The sequence below is a fragment of the Oreochromis aureus genome, linkage group 22 (assembly GCF_013358895.1).
Source record: "Oreochromis aureus strain Israel breed Guangdong linkage group 22, ZZ_aureus, whole genome shotgun sequence".
NCBI classification, from domain to species: Eukaryota; Metazoa; Chordata; class Actinopteri; order Cichliformes; family Cichlidae; genus Oreochromis; species Oreochromis aureus.
In genome coordinates this window covers 20,160,504-20,179,726 of record NC_052962.1, presented here as the reverse complement: position 1 = coordinate 20,179,726, position 19,223 = coordinate 20,160,504, and the positions used below count along the sequence as shown (strand labels likewise).

At 40.1% G+C, this 19,223-nt stretch overlaps 1 protein-coding gene across 1 annotated transcript in view; it reads right to left on the bottom strand.

Moving 5' to 3' along the window:
- atxn1a (ataxin 1a) overlaps positions 1–19,223 on the bottom strand; it is a 97,334-nt gene that overhangs the window by 29,620 nt on the left and 48,491 nt on the right. The window contains exon 3 of the mRNA XM_031742342.2: positions 2,190–2,307. The gene's annotated coding sequence lies outside the window, so the exon portion shown is untranslated. The remainder of the gene's footprint in view (positions 1–2,189; positions 2,308–19,223) is intronic.

The following is a 19,223-nucleotide window of genomic DNA, read 5'->3' as shown; positions in this document are numbered from 1 at the left end:
CAACTGAGTGACAGTGAAACTCTAGCTTTGAGCCTCGGGGCATAAAGTACTAGTACTAAAAATCTACTAGTGTGTTTCTACAACTGAAATGTAAACCATCACATTTTAGGGTAAATGCTTGATGTTTCGTGAATGTAACGATTTGGATTTAGCACATAGTGATTATGGTTAAAATCTCCTTTCAGTAAGTTTTGGTGAATGCGATGTCCTTTTAAGTGGCAAAAACAAGTTTGTATGTCTGTGTGTGTTTCAAGAGGACAGCATAATGGAATGCCTCGGTTCGAGACTTGCCAAGAGCACTTTTCCCATACGCCAGGGAGCCAAGACTTCCCCAACCAGCCAAGAATAGCACCGACACTCTCTGTCTCTCTGCTTTACTCTCTCTCACCCACACTCACACATTTTTACTGTTTGGATTTGAGAAAAAGGGTGATAGTGTGAAGGAGGAAATAACAGCCTTGTGCACTTCAACACCGTGACAGAAAAAGAAGAAGAAGAAGGAGAGGGACATTTTCTAAATTCATATATTTGTACTCTTCAACAAGCAGTGCAGTGGGACTTTTTTTAGGACACAATATGTTTTGATTAGTATGACGCTAATACATTTTCACTTATTTGAGTTTCAATTAACTCAGAAAAGGAGAAAGGGGGCTAGGGAGGCAGGAAGACAGAGATATACAAAAGCATAGAGAGGCAATGAAACTGCCGCGCTGGCTGCTCCCTGTGGGGTAAATGGGTTTGTTGTTCCCTCTGTGGATGTGTACTTACAGTATATGTGATTTTTTTTCTTTTCTTTTTTCTTTTTTTGAGGCAGCAGTAAACTGGTGGATAGAGATGTGGACCACAGTGCATTCCCTTACTGCCACTGCATCACAACAACAGGCAGGAACATGTTTTCTACTCCAAAAAAAGCAAAAAAAAAAAAAAGCAATGACATACTGTATAAGAACCAGCCTTACTGACAGTACAGCTCACTTTTTTTGTCTTTAAACCAGTGTTTAAGCATCTCTACTAGATGTGATTGCCAAAGCTGGGCTTAAAAGGAGTTAAAATATTCAACTTTAATACTTGTTTCTCTCCTTGTGACTCACTGGGAAAACAGCTTATAGTGAGCAGAGAGGCTATCCATCAAACAGAAGACCCGAGTTCAAATCCTTGACCTCACTGAAATGTCTGTGAGTGAGATAATCGCCAGCAGCTCCAAAGGTGCTATTCTGTAGCTGACCCTGCCATCTTACTTCCCTGCGGTAAGGGTAGGAAGCGAAAAAGAGTTTCCCCTTTGGGGATCGATATTACCACAAAAAGACAGCACTTTCGCTGTGAGTAATTCAGAGAAAATCAAAGCAGTTGTAGTCTGTGCTTTTCAAGAAACTTGAAGAACGGCAGCTTTATTTGTAGAGAAATATTAGATAGCAGATACTGAAAGACAAACATTAGAAATACATACGCAACACAAACAAAGCTGTAAACCAAACAATTCCTTCTCAAGCCTTACATTAACCTCACATATGAAAGGTACTTTTTTTAGCACTACCAACAAAGCAGCCTAATAAATAAACCCACTGTCACCATGCAGACTGGGTTATCCTTACCTTTAAATGCATTTCCATCAATCACAGTGAAATCAGGAAGCAAACTTAGTTACCTCAAATAAGTAAGCACTACTAAATTTATTTGAGTAACCAAATGAGGCCTTCTTACCTACTTTGCAGAGGTTTTGAATAGCTGGTCAGAAAAGAAGTGACATTTCACATTGTTTGGTCAACTGACTTTACAACATTATATCAAAGGCTACATATAGAAGTCGCTGTTTTAAACCTTGCTAAACACGCATCTGTGCAGCAGTTGGAATGTCAGGTTTATTGCAAAACTAGACTCTTAGCCACAGAGAAAACACTGATCTGGAAAAGTCCTTGATGCCAGAACTAATAACATCAAATTAACCATGGCAGACTAACAGCTTTTAGGTTGAAATAACAACGTGATAGCAGTTTGTCAGTTGTGATTCAGCAATAACGAGCCAACTACTGTGTCCTAGGTTGTCAAGCACAACCTGAGTTCTAGCAACTTAAAAACACGATACGCAGCGGGTCGCCGTGCTCAGACGAAACTAGATTACATAGCAAAGAACAGGAGATGCTTTTTAAAAAATAATTTTCACCATGGTATCAATGCAAAGACAATTTTACCTCATTCAACACAACCCCTCCAGAGCCCCCAGGTGTGTCAGCAGGTGGTACGGCCCATGGAGAGGGTTCCAGACTATCCCAGAATGCAGTGTGTGTTGACTCAGGGACACAGCACTCCCTGGTGAATGAAAACAACAAACAAAGTTACTCTAAATTCATAGGTAAATATAAGGAAAAGGCGCATATGTTTATATATATTCACATATATTCATATACGTTGTGTCAGCAATAGCAAGAACGGACCTGGACACACAGCTGAGGATGGACTGCATTGTTCTGTCAATAAAAATAATCACAGCTCTTCTTTGATTCAAGAAGAAAAACCGTGGTTCTGATTATTTTGTTACAAACAAGTAAAAAAGTCCCACAATAAGACAAAAAACCCTACTTCTGTCATGATTATGTGGATGTTGATGAATTAATGTGAATAGGTGGATAAAAAAAAGAGACCTTCAGCTCTCTACGCCACTTTTATGCCGCGATTGTTGCTGTGCATGAACATAAGGTAAAAATGATTTGTTAGATTTGTTAGAGAAAAGGTGGGGGATATCTAGCACTTCCATATCTATGAGAAGCTTCAAGTGCTTCGCTGTTTTAAAAACTGCAGGTCATCATTATACACAGTGCATGTCATACTCGGGGAAGAAACTCCAGAGTGTCTTTAAAGACATCAAATGTGCAACAAGCTGACTCGAGCAGACGCCCACGCACCAACATAAGAGACAGACTAGCTGATTGTCGACAGTGTGTACACACTCTGTGGGACTAATTAGGCAGGTTGTGCTGGAGTGACGGCTATGTTATGGGGATACAAGACACATGTTCCCTGCTGTTAGTCAGCGGCAGTATGTGTGTGTCTATGAATGTTTATGGGGTATATGTGGGATGCCAAACATCCTACTGACCTAGTTCTTATATGTCTGACAACAAGAAAAGAGGTGGGGAGGTGTGGGAGGAAGTTTGTATGCAGCTGTCTTAGCTGTGGGAAAGTGTTTCATTGCAGCTCATAAGAAACCGAGATGGGAATTACAGCATTTGGCTGGTTTTGTGATAGTAAAATATGTCATTCCATTCACACTTTTTAAGTTATGCATGATCACTCTGTGGGACGGAGAGAGGAAGAGAGAAAATAAATATCTGGTTAGAACTGATAGTGCGCTACAGAATCAGGCTTAAACATTTACACATGCGTTAAAGTGTCTGCACAAAGAAAGCAAGAGGGGTTCTGTGTATTACAGAGACTTGTAATGTGTTTATGTAAGGAGGAGAAAGAGGAAAAAATAGATGAGCACTGAGGCCATGGATTAGCAAACACCAACTGGCAAAGGAATTGATCACATGGTATAAAAAATACAAGGGAGAAAAGGGGGATGCAGGGAAGAAGCATTACACACAGAGAAAGAAAATCCAGCTCCAGAGAGCCAAAGAAAATGTTGAGAGACCAAAGAAAAAGTAGAGTACAGACAATCCAGAGGTGATGAAAAATAAAGACAGATGGAGAGAAAAGAGGGGACAGAGAGGTAAAGCAAGCAGGGAGGAAAGAGAGGCAACAGAGAGGCAGAGAGAGAAACAGATGGTGGCAGAGAAGAGGCAGATAGAAACTCAATGGGATGACAACACTGGCACAGCCAGCGAGGCACAGCGGGGAGTATGAAAAGCTGAAAAATGTCAGCAGAAAGGGAGGAGGATGATAAGAAGTGAGGGCAAAGCAGGACAGACAGCGAGGGTTTTCATCTAACGCTGCACCAACTTTCAGGGAAAACAAAACAGACCTTCTCATCTTATCAACACAATTTATCAGCAACCGTGCTTAAGCGGTACTCTTATAAGCTCCTCTTATTAAAAAACAAACCAACTAACTAACACTGCTTTATGTGCTTATTTCTCATATCTATAAATTAGAATTATTGCGTTAAAATAGACTTGTTATTCAAAAAAGCTAATCATATAACTGATATCTAAATCACCCTTCACATGATGCTCTAATTACCTCAGACTGTGCCTATAATCTGAATCAGCTGTCCATTTAATCCTTCAACTACCTGGGGTCTCTTAAACAGAGACACCTGCCCCTTTCTCCTCACACAGCTCTAAGCGAGATAAACCTTGTGAAGGGTAAAAAACCAAAAGTATCATAATTTCTTCAGCTTCATGAGCAGAACCAATACTGTCAGATTTTATTTATTAGTCATTATAAAATAAAGTACTTAATAATGTCTTTTTTAATATCCACACACAGAAAATATGAGAAATCTACGGTGTAAGAGTTTTACCTCATTAACCTCCTAATCACGCTTATTGTAAGTGATGAAGTTGTTGCACTTGAATTGCTTTGCTCAGTACGGCTTTTTAAGGTGGCAGTACCGCAACAGCAGTCCGTCTCCCTTAATAGTGGTTAATAAATATGGTCTAATCTTTTGTAAGGTGTCCAAATAACTCCAAAATTAAATTGTTATGACTGAATATTTTCTCTATTTCAAAGCGACATCTTGTTCATAACTAATACACTGGTAGTTTGATACTTTTGAATCCGCACATCATCAGAATAATAACAAATAACACCAGAAATGTCTGTCAGCTGAAAATTATTCAGCAAGTCCAGGCAGTAGATTCGTTCAAAGGCTTAAAGAAATGAAAATAAAGAGCTTAATGGATATCTGAAAGTTCATTAATCAACAGTTTGTCTTGTTCTGACTTTGGTCTTTTACCAATAATGGGAGTAGAGCCTATGCATCTTAATAGCTTTGTTAAAGTTGTTGTTCATGACTTAATGACACGTGCAAAGTATTGGATTTAATAAGTCTGAATATGACCAATAAGGAATAGGAGATCTCTCTGGCTGTTTGGGTTGGTACTATTTTACTATGAAAGAGGAAATCTCTGTCTGTGAGTTTGTTTCTTTGACTGCCAACTCTTCCTAGACCGTAATGAGTTGAGCAGCCAAGCTTGGCACACAGGTACATCTTAGGCTCCTAGAGGGTCTTATCTATATCAGACGTTATGATGTCATCATGTTGCCCAGCAACCATCCACAAACAGGCTAAAATGACCTGTTTTTGGCATTTCTGGACTTATAGGACTTTATAAAAGCAACTTTTTTTTATTTCATGACTGTAACATCTAATTAATACCCCCAAAAATTATTAGCAACAACCTGAAATGACCTTTTATTTTTGCCTTTATGTACATAGAAACACCTCATGAAAGCATCCTATCGTTTTAATTTCATGACAATAACATCTCATTTATATCCACAAAGGCTCAGTTACACATAATATATTATATCATCATCATGTTGCCTAGCAACCTCTTGCTAAAATGATCCTTTTTTCCATCTATGCAGCTACAACACCTTATACAAGCATAGTGCCATTTCAAATTCGCTGCTCAAACAGGCTAACAATACAGGCGGGATGGGCATGCACTAGTAATAGCAATAAAAATGAATGTTTGGGATGAATCCAGAAGACTAAATAACTCACAAGCTAATTAAAATAAATAACACAATTTTAATTTAACTTTAAATACACAAAATCTATCAGTAAAATACTGTAAATATAGTGTGACACAACTTTATCAGTCCTAATCTTGGTTTTGTTGTTCCATTTCATTTTTCATAAAGAGAAGGAAATCACTTGAAATTTTAAATGAAATTGTGATAAATGTGATATAATTATTTCTTACCCCACCCCTACCAAAGCTTTTTCCATACTCCACATTGTACGCTGTCTATTTTACACATATAAACGCTGTATTAATCCATCACATCCGTAAATTAGGGAGGCTAAATTAGTCAGGAGTGGTTCAGTGTAAACCACATTAAGTAAATAGCTGATCTAATTCTAAAGCGCAGTGGAGTAGCCAGCTCCTGTGTGTATTTATGAGAGTGTGTGTGTGGTAATGTGCCTGGTTTGGTTGTTTTATTGTGTGTGCTGAAAATGAATGTGCCTTAAGGTTTTCCATTATATTGTACCAGAATTATACAGCATTACATTTATTTGTCAAAAGTGACTTGCAATACGTGCATTCAACCTCCAAACCAACAAAGACCACATTCAGTGCTACCGTGCAAACGCTCATATGATCAAAATGCCTCCAGTATTCATGCATTTGTTGCTAATCTACCTCAGTCTCAACAACAGACCCTGTACAACAGCAGTCGGTGAAAGACGTTTTATGTACGCTGATTCACTTGTCTGACACTGTCATCAAGACAAACTTGTGATTATACAGTACAAAAGTTTGGTATATTGCCCAGAGCCTTTTCCCAGAGCAGCTACTTTAAGTGTTAGAGCCAGTAAACAAATGACCAAATGCCAAAGCTGCAGTCTTTTGTATGACTTTCCTGCTGTTCTGTGCCCTCACTTTGGGTAAGCGGGTTCACAATGATGCATGTAGCAGTGCGTGGCTCTCTCTTTCAAAGGCGATGATATTCAACACGCCTAACAAATGTTCTCTGTGTGAATGTTTCGCTGTACTTGACTGCATGCTGGCGTGATTACGGCATGAATGCTTTTGTCCACTCAACCATCACTTCATCTGTTTAAGTGCTTGCATTTTTCGCCAAGTGTATCAAATAAAACATCCACCCACATCTACCATGACTGCTGCCAAATCCTATGCCTACTGCACAAGTTTGGTCGAACATGTATGGTGCATTTTTTTCCTTCCTTTCTTTTTTTGCTGTAGACTGTAGAAACCACAAATGCTGGGTTCAAGAGCTGAGATCAACCAGACCTTAATTCAACAATGTTTTGCAGAATTGTGCAGAATGTTAGTAAATAGTAGATAAATTTAAGGTTAAAAAGCCTTCAAAGTCTAGATTTTTGCACTTGATCTTCCTGTAAATACCGAGGGATAAGTAAGACCATTTCAAAGCCTCAAGAATCCAGTTTCTCTTTCACTTACTTAGACCAATTACCTTTGCTGTAGTACAGCACACAATTCATCATTATAAGTATGGCAGACGATCACAATCACAAGAACACATAGACGGAATAGTTCAGGAGCTGACGTAGTGTCTGACAGCTGTTTGGTTGCTTGAGGCAGAAGAATGCATTGAGTCCTTTTTGTGTGTGTGTGTGTGTGTGTGTGTGTGTGTGTGTGTGTGTGTGTGTGTGTGTGTGTGTGTGTGTGTGTGTGTGTATAGACTGAGTGACTGACCATCATTGTAATTTAAGGGAAATGCCTTCCTCAACCACAGTCCTATTTCCCTAGACTCCAACAATCTTGTCATACCACAAGTGAAGAATCAGCCCTCTGCACGTTTAAGGTGCTGAGAACAGGAATGTTATCATAGGCGCACATGTGTTTGGAAAGACCAGTGTCCTTCAGTAATCATCACTATCCTTTACTTAATGTTTGCCGTGTTACTGGAAGTGTGTACGTGGCAGCTGTGTTAGAGTCTGTGCCAAAAACAAATCATTCCTGTTACAGGCCTGGTCTATTTTTAGCATACAACCTTAAAATGTGTTTTTGAAAAGTATGAACAAATAACGATCAAATGCACATGCGCACATGAAAAAATGAGAAAAATCTCAGAGGAATTTATAGTTCACCCAATATATAAGCATTTCCTTCTTAGTCGTTTCAAAAATCTAAAGGAATTAAATCAAAGTCTAAAGGAGTCTAAAGGAACAACAATATGATTATAAGGCTGAGAGTATAGAACAGTTTAACTGATGGAGGTCATAGTTTTCAAACACACTGGTAAATGAGAATTGATCTCATGTAGGACATTTTTTGTGTGTGGCTGTATTAAAAGAACAAAGAATCAATATGTAATTGAGTGCTAAGCTATAGTATGGATAAGAGTTGGAACACCAATACTGCTGCTGTGATCACAGGCATAATTAACCTGACACAAAACCGTGCAAAACTCTTGAACCACATCTCATTTCTTTATATGCAAGTAAGGCCAAAACAGAGTTTGTACAATTACAACAAACTTGAAAGTCAATATTTGGTATGACCACCTTTATTCTTCAACACCTGAGCCTAAACTCTCTTGAACATGTTTCCCTGTAATTTCTTTCAGCAGTCGTCAGTATTTCACCAGGATTCTTGAAGGACTTTTTAGAGTTCTTCTTTGGACGTTGGCTGCCTTTTGTTCAGTCCTCTGTCACTCCATAAGACTTGTTTCGCTGATTTGTACTACACTTCTTGTGTATTTTGGCATACCTCATTCTTTTGTCGACATTCAACCTTCCAACCATTTCTGATGAGACCAGACAGAGTTAATGTCTCAGCTCTTTGCTGGATTTTTTTTCTATTTCATGCTCGTAAAGCCACTTAACTCGTTGCTTTGAAAAAGGTTAGGTACAAGGACTGGACTGTAAACCAGAAAGCCTGGAGAACTATTGCTCAAGAACACTTGACCATATGAAAATCTGGCTCCGTAGAACCAAAATATAAAGAAAAGACAGGTGACTCACGACCTTTGCGCAGCACTCTATATCATCAGGAACATATGTTAGTGTCACTGTCCAGTTAAAACTGCTTACCACCACATTTAGTGGTCAGTAATTACACTGAGAAATTAAGTACTACTATACAGTTCAGGAAAGTTCTGAAATTTGTTAGCTAATACATTAAAACCCAATAAAATGCTCTGAAACGTGGGAACATGACAGCTGATGTTCAGTGTTCTGTGACAGTAAAATATCATATAAATAAACAAAATAGTGACTCGATCAATCAAAAGCCTTCGCTGTAATTTAATTAGCGGAGTATCCCACACTCCCAAAAACAGGCAAAACAGAACATCTTTTTAACAAGTTGGGAAATGTTGATTCACGTTACTTAATCAGTCACAATCAGCTGGGGAAGGAACGAGGTTGCAATCATCACTTTGTACCACTAGCTGTCAATAAAATCTAGGAAAGCAACTAACTTCATATTTCCCCACTGATTAAGACCCTAATGCCAGATCAGTTGAGCGAAGGCTGACAGCCCTTCTACTTTTTGTTTTTACTTATCCCACACAAATTCACAGGCAGGGTATTGTCCTGCCTTAGCATTACTTTGTAAAACTACACTTGTGTGTTTGTCGCACACACACACACACACACACACACACACACACACACACACACACACACACACACACACACACACACACAAACAAATAGCGAGAAAGGACAGGCATTCATTTGCCCTAAATAAAGACAATGGGGTAAGACAATCCCATGGTGTGTGTGTGTGTGTGTGTGTGTGTGTGTGTGTGTGTGTGTGTGTGTGTGTGTGTGTGTAAGCTTCAGCGTTAAGAGGGCATGCTGAGAGAATAGGAAGCGTGCTTTCTTTGCCAACCCTCTCCTTGGCAGTAAAACAAGGACACACACACATACACATGCACACACACATACACACACGCACACACACACACACACACACACACACACACACACACACACACACACACACACACACACAGCATTGAGCATTTTTAATTGGCCCCTGATTTGCCAGTTAGTGTTCTTGCCACTTTCTTCACCTCACCGTGCTGGCCCCCTGCCTCAGAGCCTGGCAGAGGCACAACTGGACTTAGAAGATCTGTGCATGTGTCAGTGTAAGTATACATACATGTGTCATCCTCAAGAATAACATGTCTTAAATTGGTTTCTTGGTCATGACAATGAGTTCAGTGTATTCAAATGGCACAGTCACCAGATCTGAATCCAAGAGAGCACCTTTGGGATTTGGTGATTCAGGAGATTCCCACCATGGATGTGCAGCCAACTAATTTGCAGCATCTGTGTGATGTTCTCAAGTCAACCAAAACTGACCAAAATCTGAGGAATGTTTCCAGCACCTCGTTGAATCTGCGCCATTCACAAATTAATGGCTCTAACGGTAAAGGGGGTTCACACTGGTACTAGCAAAGTTTAGCCAGCCAAATAAGCCAGTGTATATTTCCAGGTTGAATCCATGCATGCAGTGTATACAATTAAATTAAATGTCTGATTCTATGTAACCACATGAGTGTGCTGCAGAGCATTTCAGAGAAAAGAAGAAATTAAACACACACACGCACATACACACACTCAGACAACCTTGACTTCAGTTGCAATTGAAAAACATTTGTAATGGTCTGTCTGGGACTGTGTGTGTGTGCGCGCCCGCATGTGCGTGTGTGTGTCTGTGCGTGCATTTGTAATATACTTGATGTGTGCAAGATTTATGTACCTGATATCAGAAACAGATTGCATCCTCGCCTGCTATCTTTGCAAAGCAGTGACAAAAAAAAACTCATTCCTTTTGCACTCTGCACACACTGAGACAACCGCAGGCACACACATCTACCAGCAACTCAAGGTCAAAACAAAGAGGATGAGATAAGTGTGTGGTGAGTGGTCTATGCGTGTGCACGTGTTTGTGTGAGTGTGATGACATCATTACTATAGCCGAGCACTCTATCGTTGATTGATGGAGAAAGGGCTGTTATGGTCGACTGCTGCGAGCTCAGTGCCCGCCAGCTAGGCAGCTGGACCTTACCACTCCGTGTGCCTGCGCGTGTGTGCGTGCGTGTGTGTGTGTTTGTGTCATGCAGCTCGTGTAAAATGATAAATAGGAAGGATACATTAGCCATTTGTTGAAAAGGCAAGTTTGTAACGTAATTGCCTGCTGTCACAACAATTATTATTTATTAATAACTGACTAAGCAATAGCAGTAATTGATAAAATGGAGACCATCCATAAATCCACATATCCATATACATAAGATGTAAAAATATAGGTACAGACACACAAACACTTACAGGACTGTTTTCAATCCTAATTTATGGACAATGAAGAACAGCAGATATCTGTGTCTATATTTTTATTGAAACCTGCTCTGGAGCAGCTTCATTTACATAATTACAGAATTACATCTTTAGTCTGTTTTGGTAATTATATACTCATAATCTCATCAGATACAGTTTATTCTCTATGAACCTTTTCTCTCTTTCTAGGTAGCACTTGTAAGCAGATAGTCCATTCAACCTCACTCCCTGCCCTATCAGGTTATCAATCTCACACACACACACACACACACACACACACACACACACACACACACACACACACACACACACACACACACACACACACACACACACACACACACACACACACACACACACACACACACGTACTCATGCTACTCAGATGACCTCCCATTGAGAAGCAGAAGAAGGAGACACAATACTACCATCACGTCACAAAAAAAACACTAAACAATCGTGGCTCAACCATCTCTGATGTCGCCTGTGCAACTAGAGCTCTTCAGAGCTCTTCAAACACCACGAGGAGCCTAAAAACCTTACAGGAATAATTAAAAACAAGCTCATGGGAGCAAATAAACAAAACCGCAATATTTTAAAGCTATGGGGAAAAAAAAAAAAAAAAAAATCACAGAAAGTTCCCTCTATCACAGCTCTAAACATTAACTGTAGACACCTGTGAACATCCAAGGAAATTTGCATTATATCAGAGTGTAGGGGGTGTGATTTAAGATAAGCTACACTGTATTGCAACCAAGAGTGAAAAACTGTATATAAAGGATGGAAGTAGCAACTATGACATTGCCTACTGGTTTGTGAACTCCAGTTTTGAAACCTCCCTTCTAGTATTTGTGACTGCTGACATCTTGCTCTGTTTGCTATGTTCTGCCATCAGCTAATATCACAAAAACACAGACGAGGTCCAAGTGAGCAACTCAAATTAAAATAAGTGTAACCTTACACACCCGTGGCTCGCAGCACCTACTTGTCTAAGCAGAATTCTAATAATATGAACGGGTAAAAAAAACAATAAAAATCATATCCATCTATAGTAGTCAAAAGAGGGAAATCTGCTTATTACTGGTGTCTATAAGAACTCTTTTTGAAGTTACCCCAAGTGGCCAACTTGAGGAACTGCAGTTTTTGGCACTTCTATGTTGGCTTAATCCAGGGGTCTCCAACTCCAGTCTTCGAGTGCTACTGTCCTGGAGCTTTTAGATGGATCCTTATTCTAACACACTTAAATCAAATGTTGTTACTGGGCCTTTGCCAAATTTGATGCCATGCTGAAGAGGTAATTCAACCATTTGATTCAGCTGTGCAGGACAGTAGCTGTTGTTGATTGGAGGTGGAGACCTCTGGCTTAATCACAGCTGAACCCGTATTCGCTGTATATACAAGCAAAACTGCAAAAAACATTACACATTCAGTTTGGTAGATTTCCATTTAGATTACAGTGAAAATCCTGTTTATTTTTCTTACCTCATGTCTTTGACTTAATGACTATTTATTGTGGCTAAATTATACATGTGAAGGGTGTTAAACTGCACGATATATGTGTATGGTATGCCTCAGGTGCTCACTGAGTCAATCACCTGACTAGCAGAGTGTTCCTGCTGAGGTCACATGTTACAAAATGAAAAATTAAGCAGATTAGGGCAGCAGTGCGGACTCATCTGACCATCTCATAAAGAAAGGTCACAAGTTAATGTAAGAGTAATTCGCCTCTTATTGAATGAGAAATCATTCCCTATTTCTTTTCTTTCAAAAGAAATGCATCAGCCTAAATGCGCTGCGGATTAAGTTACTGCTTATGCGGTGGGTCACATTTTATCAATGAATGTTTAATAACGTGGACGGCAACCTAAACTCGATTTGTGTCTGCAACTGAAGTAAAAATATCACAAGTAGTTGAACCGAGTCTCAAACGCTCTGCACTGCTGCAGAATGAAAACAGAGCGTCTTTGACTGTGAAGCAGATAAAATAAAGACAGGAGGGGGAGAAAAAAACGCTCCGACAGATAGGGGTGGGGTGATAACAGAGGGAGTGAATAGAAGACAGAGGCGAAACACAAACGAAGAAATAAAGAAACCGAGTTGTGGCAGAATATGATAAAAGAACGAGGACCTCGTCTGAGTCTCTCTCTCTCCCTCCCTCTCGCTCTCTTTTATTCTAAGATCTTCAAAGACTAATGCAGCACTCCTGAGAGACTGCTACCAATACTGGTGGGACACACACATACACACACACACACACACACACACACACACACACACACACACACACACACACACACACACACACACACACTCAGCTGGGAGACAAGCTCTGCACAAGCCTCCTCTGAACCAAAGTAATGATACACAGAAATATCAGACAGACAGATGAAGGGAAAGAAAAGTGGCTGAGTCAGGCAGAGAAGAACCTTTGACATGAAAGGAAAGAGGAAGAAATTAGATACACCGTCTTCAAGCGAACAACTGGAAGTCTAGGTATTTTTGCAAAAATCAGTTAACAATTTTGTCATATGTAAATTTAGCAAAGGAAAAAAGCGAAGCAGGTAAAGAGCTCCGAACTCAAACTGTGACAGAATTTCACCAAACGTAATGCAGTGTCATACAAAGCATGGGCTGTGTGTACTGTGTAGTAATATCCTTGTCGGTCTCCAGTAAATGCCCCCTTTTCTTGTTGTTTTTTACCACTGTTTTCTCATTAAACACCAGTGTTCAGTCTTTATGCCGAGTGCTTGACATCTTCACTAGCAGTATTATTTCACTTGTCAAATATTTTCTTATCTTTGACTGAAAACGCGACAGAAAATAAAGACAACACAATGAAGACACATGCCTCCTCCTGCTCCTTCATTTTTGCCCTGGGAGAAAATTCTAATCTAGCATCGCTGTATTCCTTCTCACAGCTTCGCACAGAAGATGAGTCTCGCAGCAGCAGCAGCAGCAGCAGCAGCAGCATGAAAATGTGCGCTGCTGTACACGTAAGGCTTTATCACTTATCTGCATGGCTGATAAAGTTGGACTCATTATTTGCCGTGGTTGTTAATGCGGCTGCTTGGTCTGGGGAAATAATATTCTTGCATGCCTTGTTAACTCTGTTTCTCTTCAGTCCTCTTCCACCCGCCCGCAATTTCTCTTTGTCTGGCTCTTTTTTTTCCCTCTTTCTTTTTCTTTTCACAAACCGCCCCCTTGTCTCTCATCCTCCCACCTCGCTGTATTTTTATTGTTGTCATTCGAAATCTGTCACTCGTCTCTCACGCTGGCTGTCGGCTCTACGCATCCTCTCCTTATTTGACCTACCCACTTTCGTCTATCTGCCATCGCCCACCATTCACAAGCCGCGCTTGCAAATTACACAACGTAACATGTATGGCCTGTGAACACTTGTCAAAGGAGCACTTGAGGGATGTTTGACACAAATGACAAGGCCTTACCATTCATACTACGTAACCTACAGCATGTTGGCGGTGACAGTGCGGCGCACGCTTTAAGTAACTGAACAAATAACCTAAAGGAGCCAAAGATTTTCCCGCTGCACCTGCTGAGCTGTCACATATTTAAAACTTAACTAGGTTTTAACAGGACTTCGGGAAGGATTTTAATACATGTTGATGTTAGCACCTACAAGGGCATAAAAGAATAAGCAAATAAAAAGAACTATTAAAAAGACACAACATAAATCAATATAAACTAGACGGGAAAAACAGAGAAGGGCAATGAAGCCAGAAAAGCCGAGACAATAAAAAAGATAAATATGAGAACAAGCCAGAAAACAGGCTGTTGCTTTGTTACTGTGGTCTAAGAACACAGAGTTAGTACCAGATACACTACCTGCATTTAAAACTGAATGAAGCAGAACAAAGCTACGTTAATGAGTGCGACAGTCCTTTAACTTGTGTGTGTGTGTGTGTGTGTGTGTGTGTGTGTGTGTGTGTGTGTGTGTGTGTGTGTGTGTTTCACATTGATTAATAACCCAGCTGTTTTTGAGTACTCTGTTATATTTACATTGGAGACTGTACCCACACTTCCTGACACTGCTCGTGGGACTGTCACTTAACCTCCTTGATTTGGCAGTAAAGGTATGACGCTGCTCGCCATTACACATCAGCCCAGTCACACATCACATGTTCACAGGTGGCCGTGTGGTCTGGATGTGTTTCAGAGGTACTTGTCTTAATCAGAGACAACATAAAAAGTGAAACTAGCTACCAGGTCGGAGAAGTGAAGTAAACGTGGAGGTGCTTTAAACCTGCATTCTTTTTAATGGGCAGCAGGGGGCGATACTTGAGGCTGCGGGGAACGTTTTGGTCCTGACGAGTTTATGGGCCCAGTCGTTCATTTCACTGATTAAACTATTCTGGAAATTGATCTTGTTATTGGCCATCTAACGAAAATGATACGATGCTTTTACAAAGTGTTCTATCCATGAATGCAAAAAAGTGCTAATTAGCATGTTGCTATGTGTCTGCTAGAAAACGTGAGGACATTATAAAATATCCTGTGTAATTCAGATTTAGTAGATATAAATGAAATGTAATTCTTATTAAATTAAATGGCAGGATGCTTTCATATGGTGTTATAATTGCAAAAAAGGCAAGGAACTTTTGCCGACTGCTGGACGGTTTCCAGGCAACCTGATGGCATCATAATTAAACCTACATTACCGAAATTTTGTGGATATAATTTTGATGTTATCATCATGTAATAAAAATGACATGATGCTTTTATAAGGCATTATACGTGCATGAAAGCCTAAAGTAGGTTATTTCAGCCTGATGCTAGGTGATGACATGATGATAATGACAAGAACATTCAGGGATCTAAGACACACTGGTGTCCCAGGCGTGGTTGTTCAACTGATCTTGTGGGAGGAGCCAGTGGGCAAAGAAACAAACACATACAAACACAGACACAGACTATAATACATGAAATCCCTCTCTCTACAGTAAGTGCTAACCATCGCACAAAAAGTTGGACTTCTGGACTTGCTTAAGGAAGGTAGAAGTTACCATATTTTTGGGACCATAAGGCACACTGCATTATAAGGCGCATTAAGCGAAACAAAACAGTCAGATAAGTCAAACTTCAACTCATTCTTCTTGCTTCCTCCGTACCATTGATTCATTAAAGTTGAATTCTCTCGCAGCTGCTCTATTCCCATGTTCTAGACCTGAAAACAGGGTTTGATCTTTGGTCTCATTCTATAATACTGGACTTATTTTTCTACAAAGGTTTGAACTTTGGGAGTGTTTAAACAAGAGAGAAAAGTGTGAAAATGTTCATGCCTGTCTGAGAAAAGTGTATGAAGTGTGTAGTGACGGGTTTTAGAGCCTTAAAACATCTATAATAACTGTAAAAAATAAAGCTGACTAATTTGCGGATTTCACCTTCTCGCGGGTTATTTTTAGAACGTAACTCTCGCGATAAACGAAGGACCACTGTATGATAGTAGTGAGTTTATTTTCCCAACACAAATACCTTGTATTTATACTGTGATTTGCAGCTCTCTTTTACCTCTCCCATCTTTCCTTTATCTCTCCAATTCACAATGCTATACGATGTTCGGTTAGCGACCATTAGTTGAAGATGACTTTACTAAACAAGGCATTGTGAAATATATACACTGTAGGGTATAGTATAGCTATAAACACAACAGGCATAACTACAAAATACAACATATCATTTAAGACATCGTTATAGTGAGTGGAACAGGTGTTTTTACTCACTTTAGCATCCAAGAGGCAGCTAAATTCAGCTGTAATACTCCATCTTTACACTTTCAAAATGTAGAAAGGCGACCAGATATACATGTTCTCCCCATTTTGTCTAGTCTCATTGTGTGTTACCTTTTTAAAGTAATACAAAATATATTGCATAATGCTCCAGCACTGTCCTACAGTGGAAACACATGCCTCTCATGCTAACTGATGGCTCTAAAATGGCTTAAAAAAAGGTGTGAATATGAGCGTGAACTGTCTCGCAATGTTAGCACTGCGCTGTCAGCAGGAACCATCTCACAGTATATAAAAGAAGTCAAGCCAAATGGTTCCCATGTATGCCTGACTGAAACAAGCACTAACTAAATTTAAAGAGAGTGAAAGACTGACTCAAGAGGATAGCAGCGAGCACTTACCAAGTGGCCGATAATAAAACCACACATCCTTTTAAGATGCACTGTTTGCAACACTTGATCAGAGCACATTTACAGTTGTTATCCTATTAAAGCCCTACACATGAAAGGCTCTACTGTGAAATGCACAGATGTCTCCACCTGCAGCTCCTTCTTATATAAATATGTGATGCTATAACTGGTGTCCGTGTGTGTGTCTGTGTGAGACGGAGAGGGACAGAGAGGATGATATCATTATCATGACTGGGCGCTGGCTGATGGCAGGTCATCATGGCTGCCTGCCACTCGCTCTTAGTTTATGGACCTCTGAGTGTGTGAACACCACTGTGCATGAGTGGGTGCATTCTGTCCTCTTCGCTGGGACAGTGGGGATATTTTATTGAGTTCATAAACATAATGTACACCCACACAGGCTCGCTCTATGTGAAATCCCCTCCTTTTATATGCAAAGCTCTCTCAGTTTCTTCACTTCTTTTGATCCATCTCCTCTCAATATCATACTACATACAAAATAACCAAATCCAGAGTTAACACTATTACATGTAATTATGCCTCATTTACCTACTAAATCTATGATTCTTGTCAGAACGAGACAGCGCATAGTCATCTTCTCATTTCTTAGCTCTTTTACTCTCTCTCTTTATCTCCTCCAACTGACTTCTTGTCTAAATGTTCCCTTTCTTATCTCACTCTGAGTATAAATATCTCCCTTCCTTCCCTCCTCCCCGTGGTTGTCCCTCAATCCACTTTCTTTTTCGCCCAGCCCCTTCTTTTTTTTTTTTGGAACGCACTCTCACCTTCCTCCCACCTTTCTGTATCAGCCCAGCGCACCTTCCACCGAGGGCGACTTTCTTCACCGTCTGCCTTTGAGTCGTTAGGTGAGGTAATCCCAGTTATAGTCATAAACTCTCCCAACACGCTCGTACACACGCCCTTTGAGCACAAACAGGGCGATCATAAAGCTGACAATGCTGTCATTCAGACTTATGGTGCTGGGCAGAAAAACACCCAGAGACAGAGCAAAGAGTGAATGCAAGAGAGTTTCCACTGTGTGTGTGTGTGAGTGTGTGCGCGCGTGTGTGTATGGGCTGAAGGCGAGAGCACAGAGGGGAGCCACTACAACAATTTACTGCAGGAAACTCAATGAAGGAAAAACTCAAGTGTTTGACTGGAGGGACTTTTCTATATGCTCCATTCACTTTTAGTTCAACAACTTCAGTATATGTACATACATGTGTGTGTGCGTGTGTGTGTGTGTGTGTGCATGCATGCCTGCGCGCGCATGTGTGTGTGTGTGTTTTTGTGTGTTTAGGGGATTCCACTGTTTGCTCTGCTCAGTGTCTCGTTACATCATCACATGGTGCTTTGGGCTTGCTCGCATTAAAAAAAATAAGAAACACACACACACGCAAGCTGGTATACACACAGGCACAAATACAGACAGAGATAAAATGTGTTTTAACTGCAGCTGTGCAGCAAGTGTTTATGTGTGTCAGTGTGAATAAACTGTAATGAAGTCATATGATTGCAAGGGCACACTGGTTGACTCTCAAAGAGCCTTTATAATACCTTTTCAATATGACCCTCTTAATGCACTTAGAGAGAGAGAGAAGCACCAGCCGGGGGAGTGGAGAGACAAAGAAAAACAGGGAAAGTGAATCAGGTTAGCAGATGAGGAGGGATAGTAGGAGAAGTAAGGTGGAAGGGAAAAAATAAGCTTGTGAGAAGTATTTCAGTATTGCTTAAAATATCAAATTTAATAAAAGTAAAATAGCTATGTTCGAAAACTTTTATGAACTAAATTTCAGCTGCACACTCGTATGTAGTTGCAGTTTGAGTTTTATGTTTTACATATAAACCTGAGTCTGCAGTGCAACAAGTGACTGTAGTTGTAAAGGTGGAAAAAGGTAGCAGAAGTATTAAGAGGTATAAGATATAAGAAAAAAAACTAAATGTGACACTTCTTGCTCTTTTTCCCTCACAACTCTCTAGTTTAAGTACCTAAAAAGTGTTCAGTGACATTAAGATTAAAGATGACATCAGTCGAATACACACTAGTCGCTCACGATAAGAAAAATCGTCAGCACGGATCAGGGCTGTGAAACGTGCAGAGCCGAATCAACAGCGTGC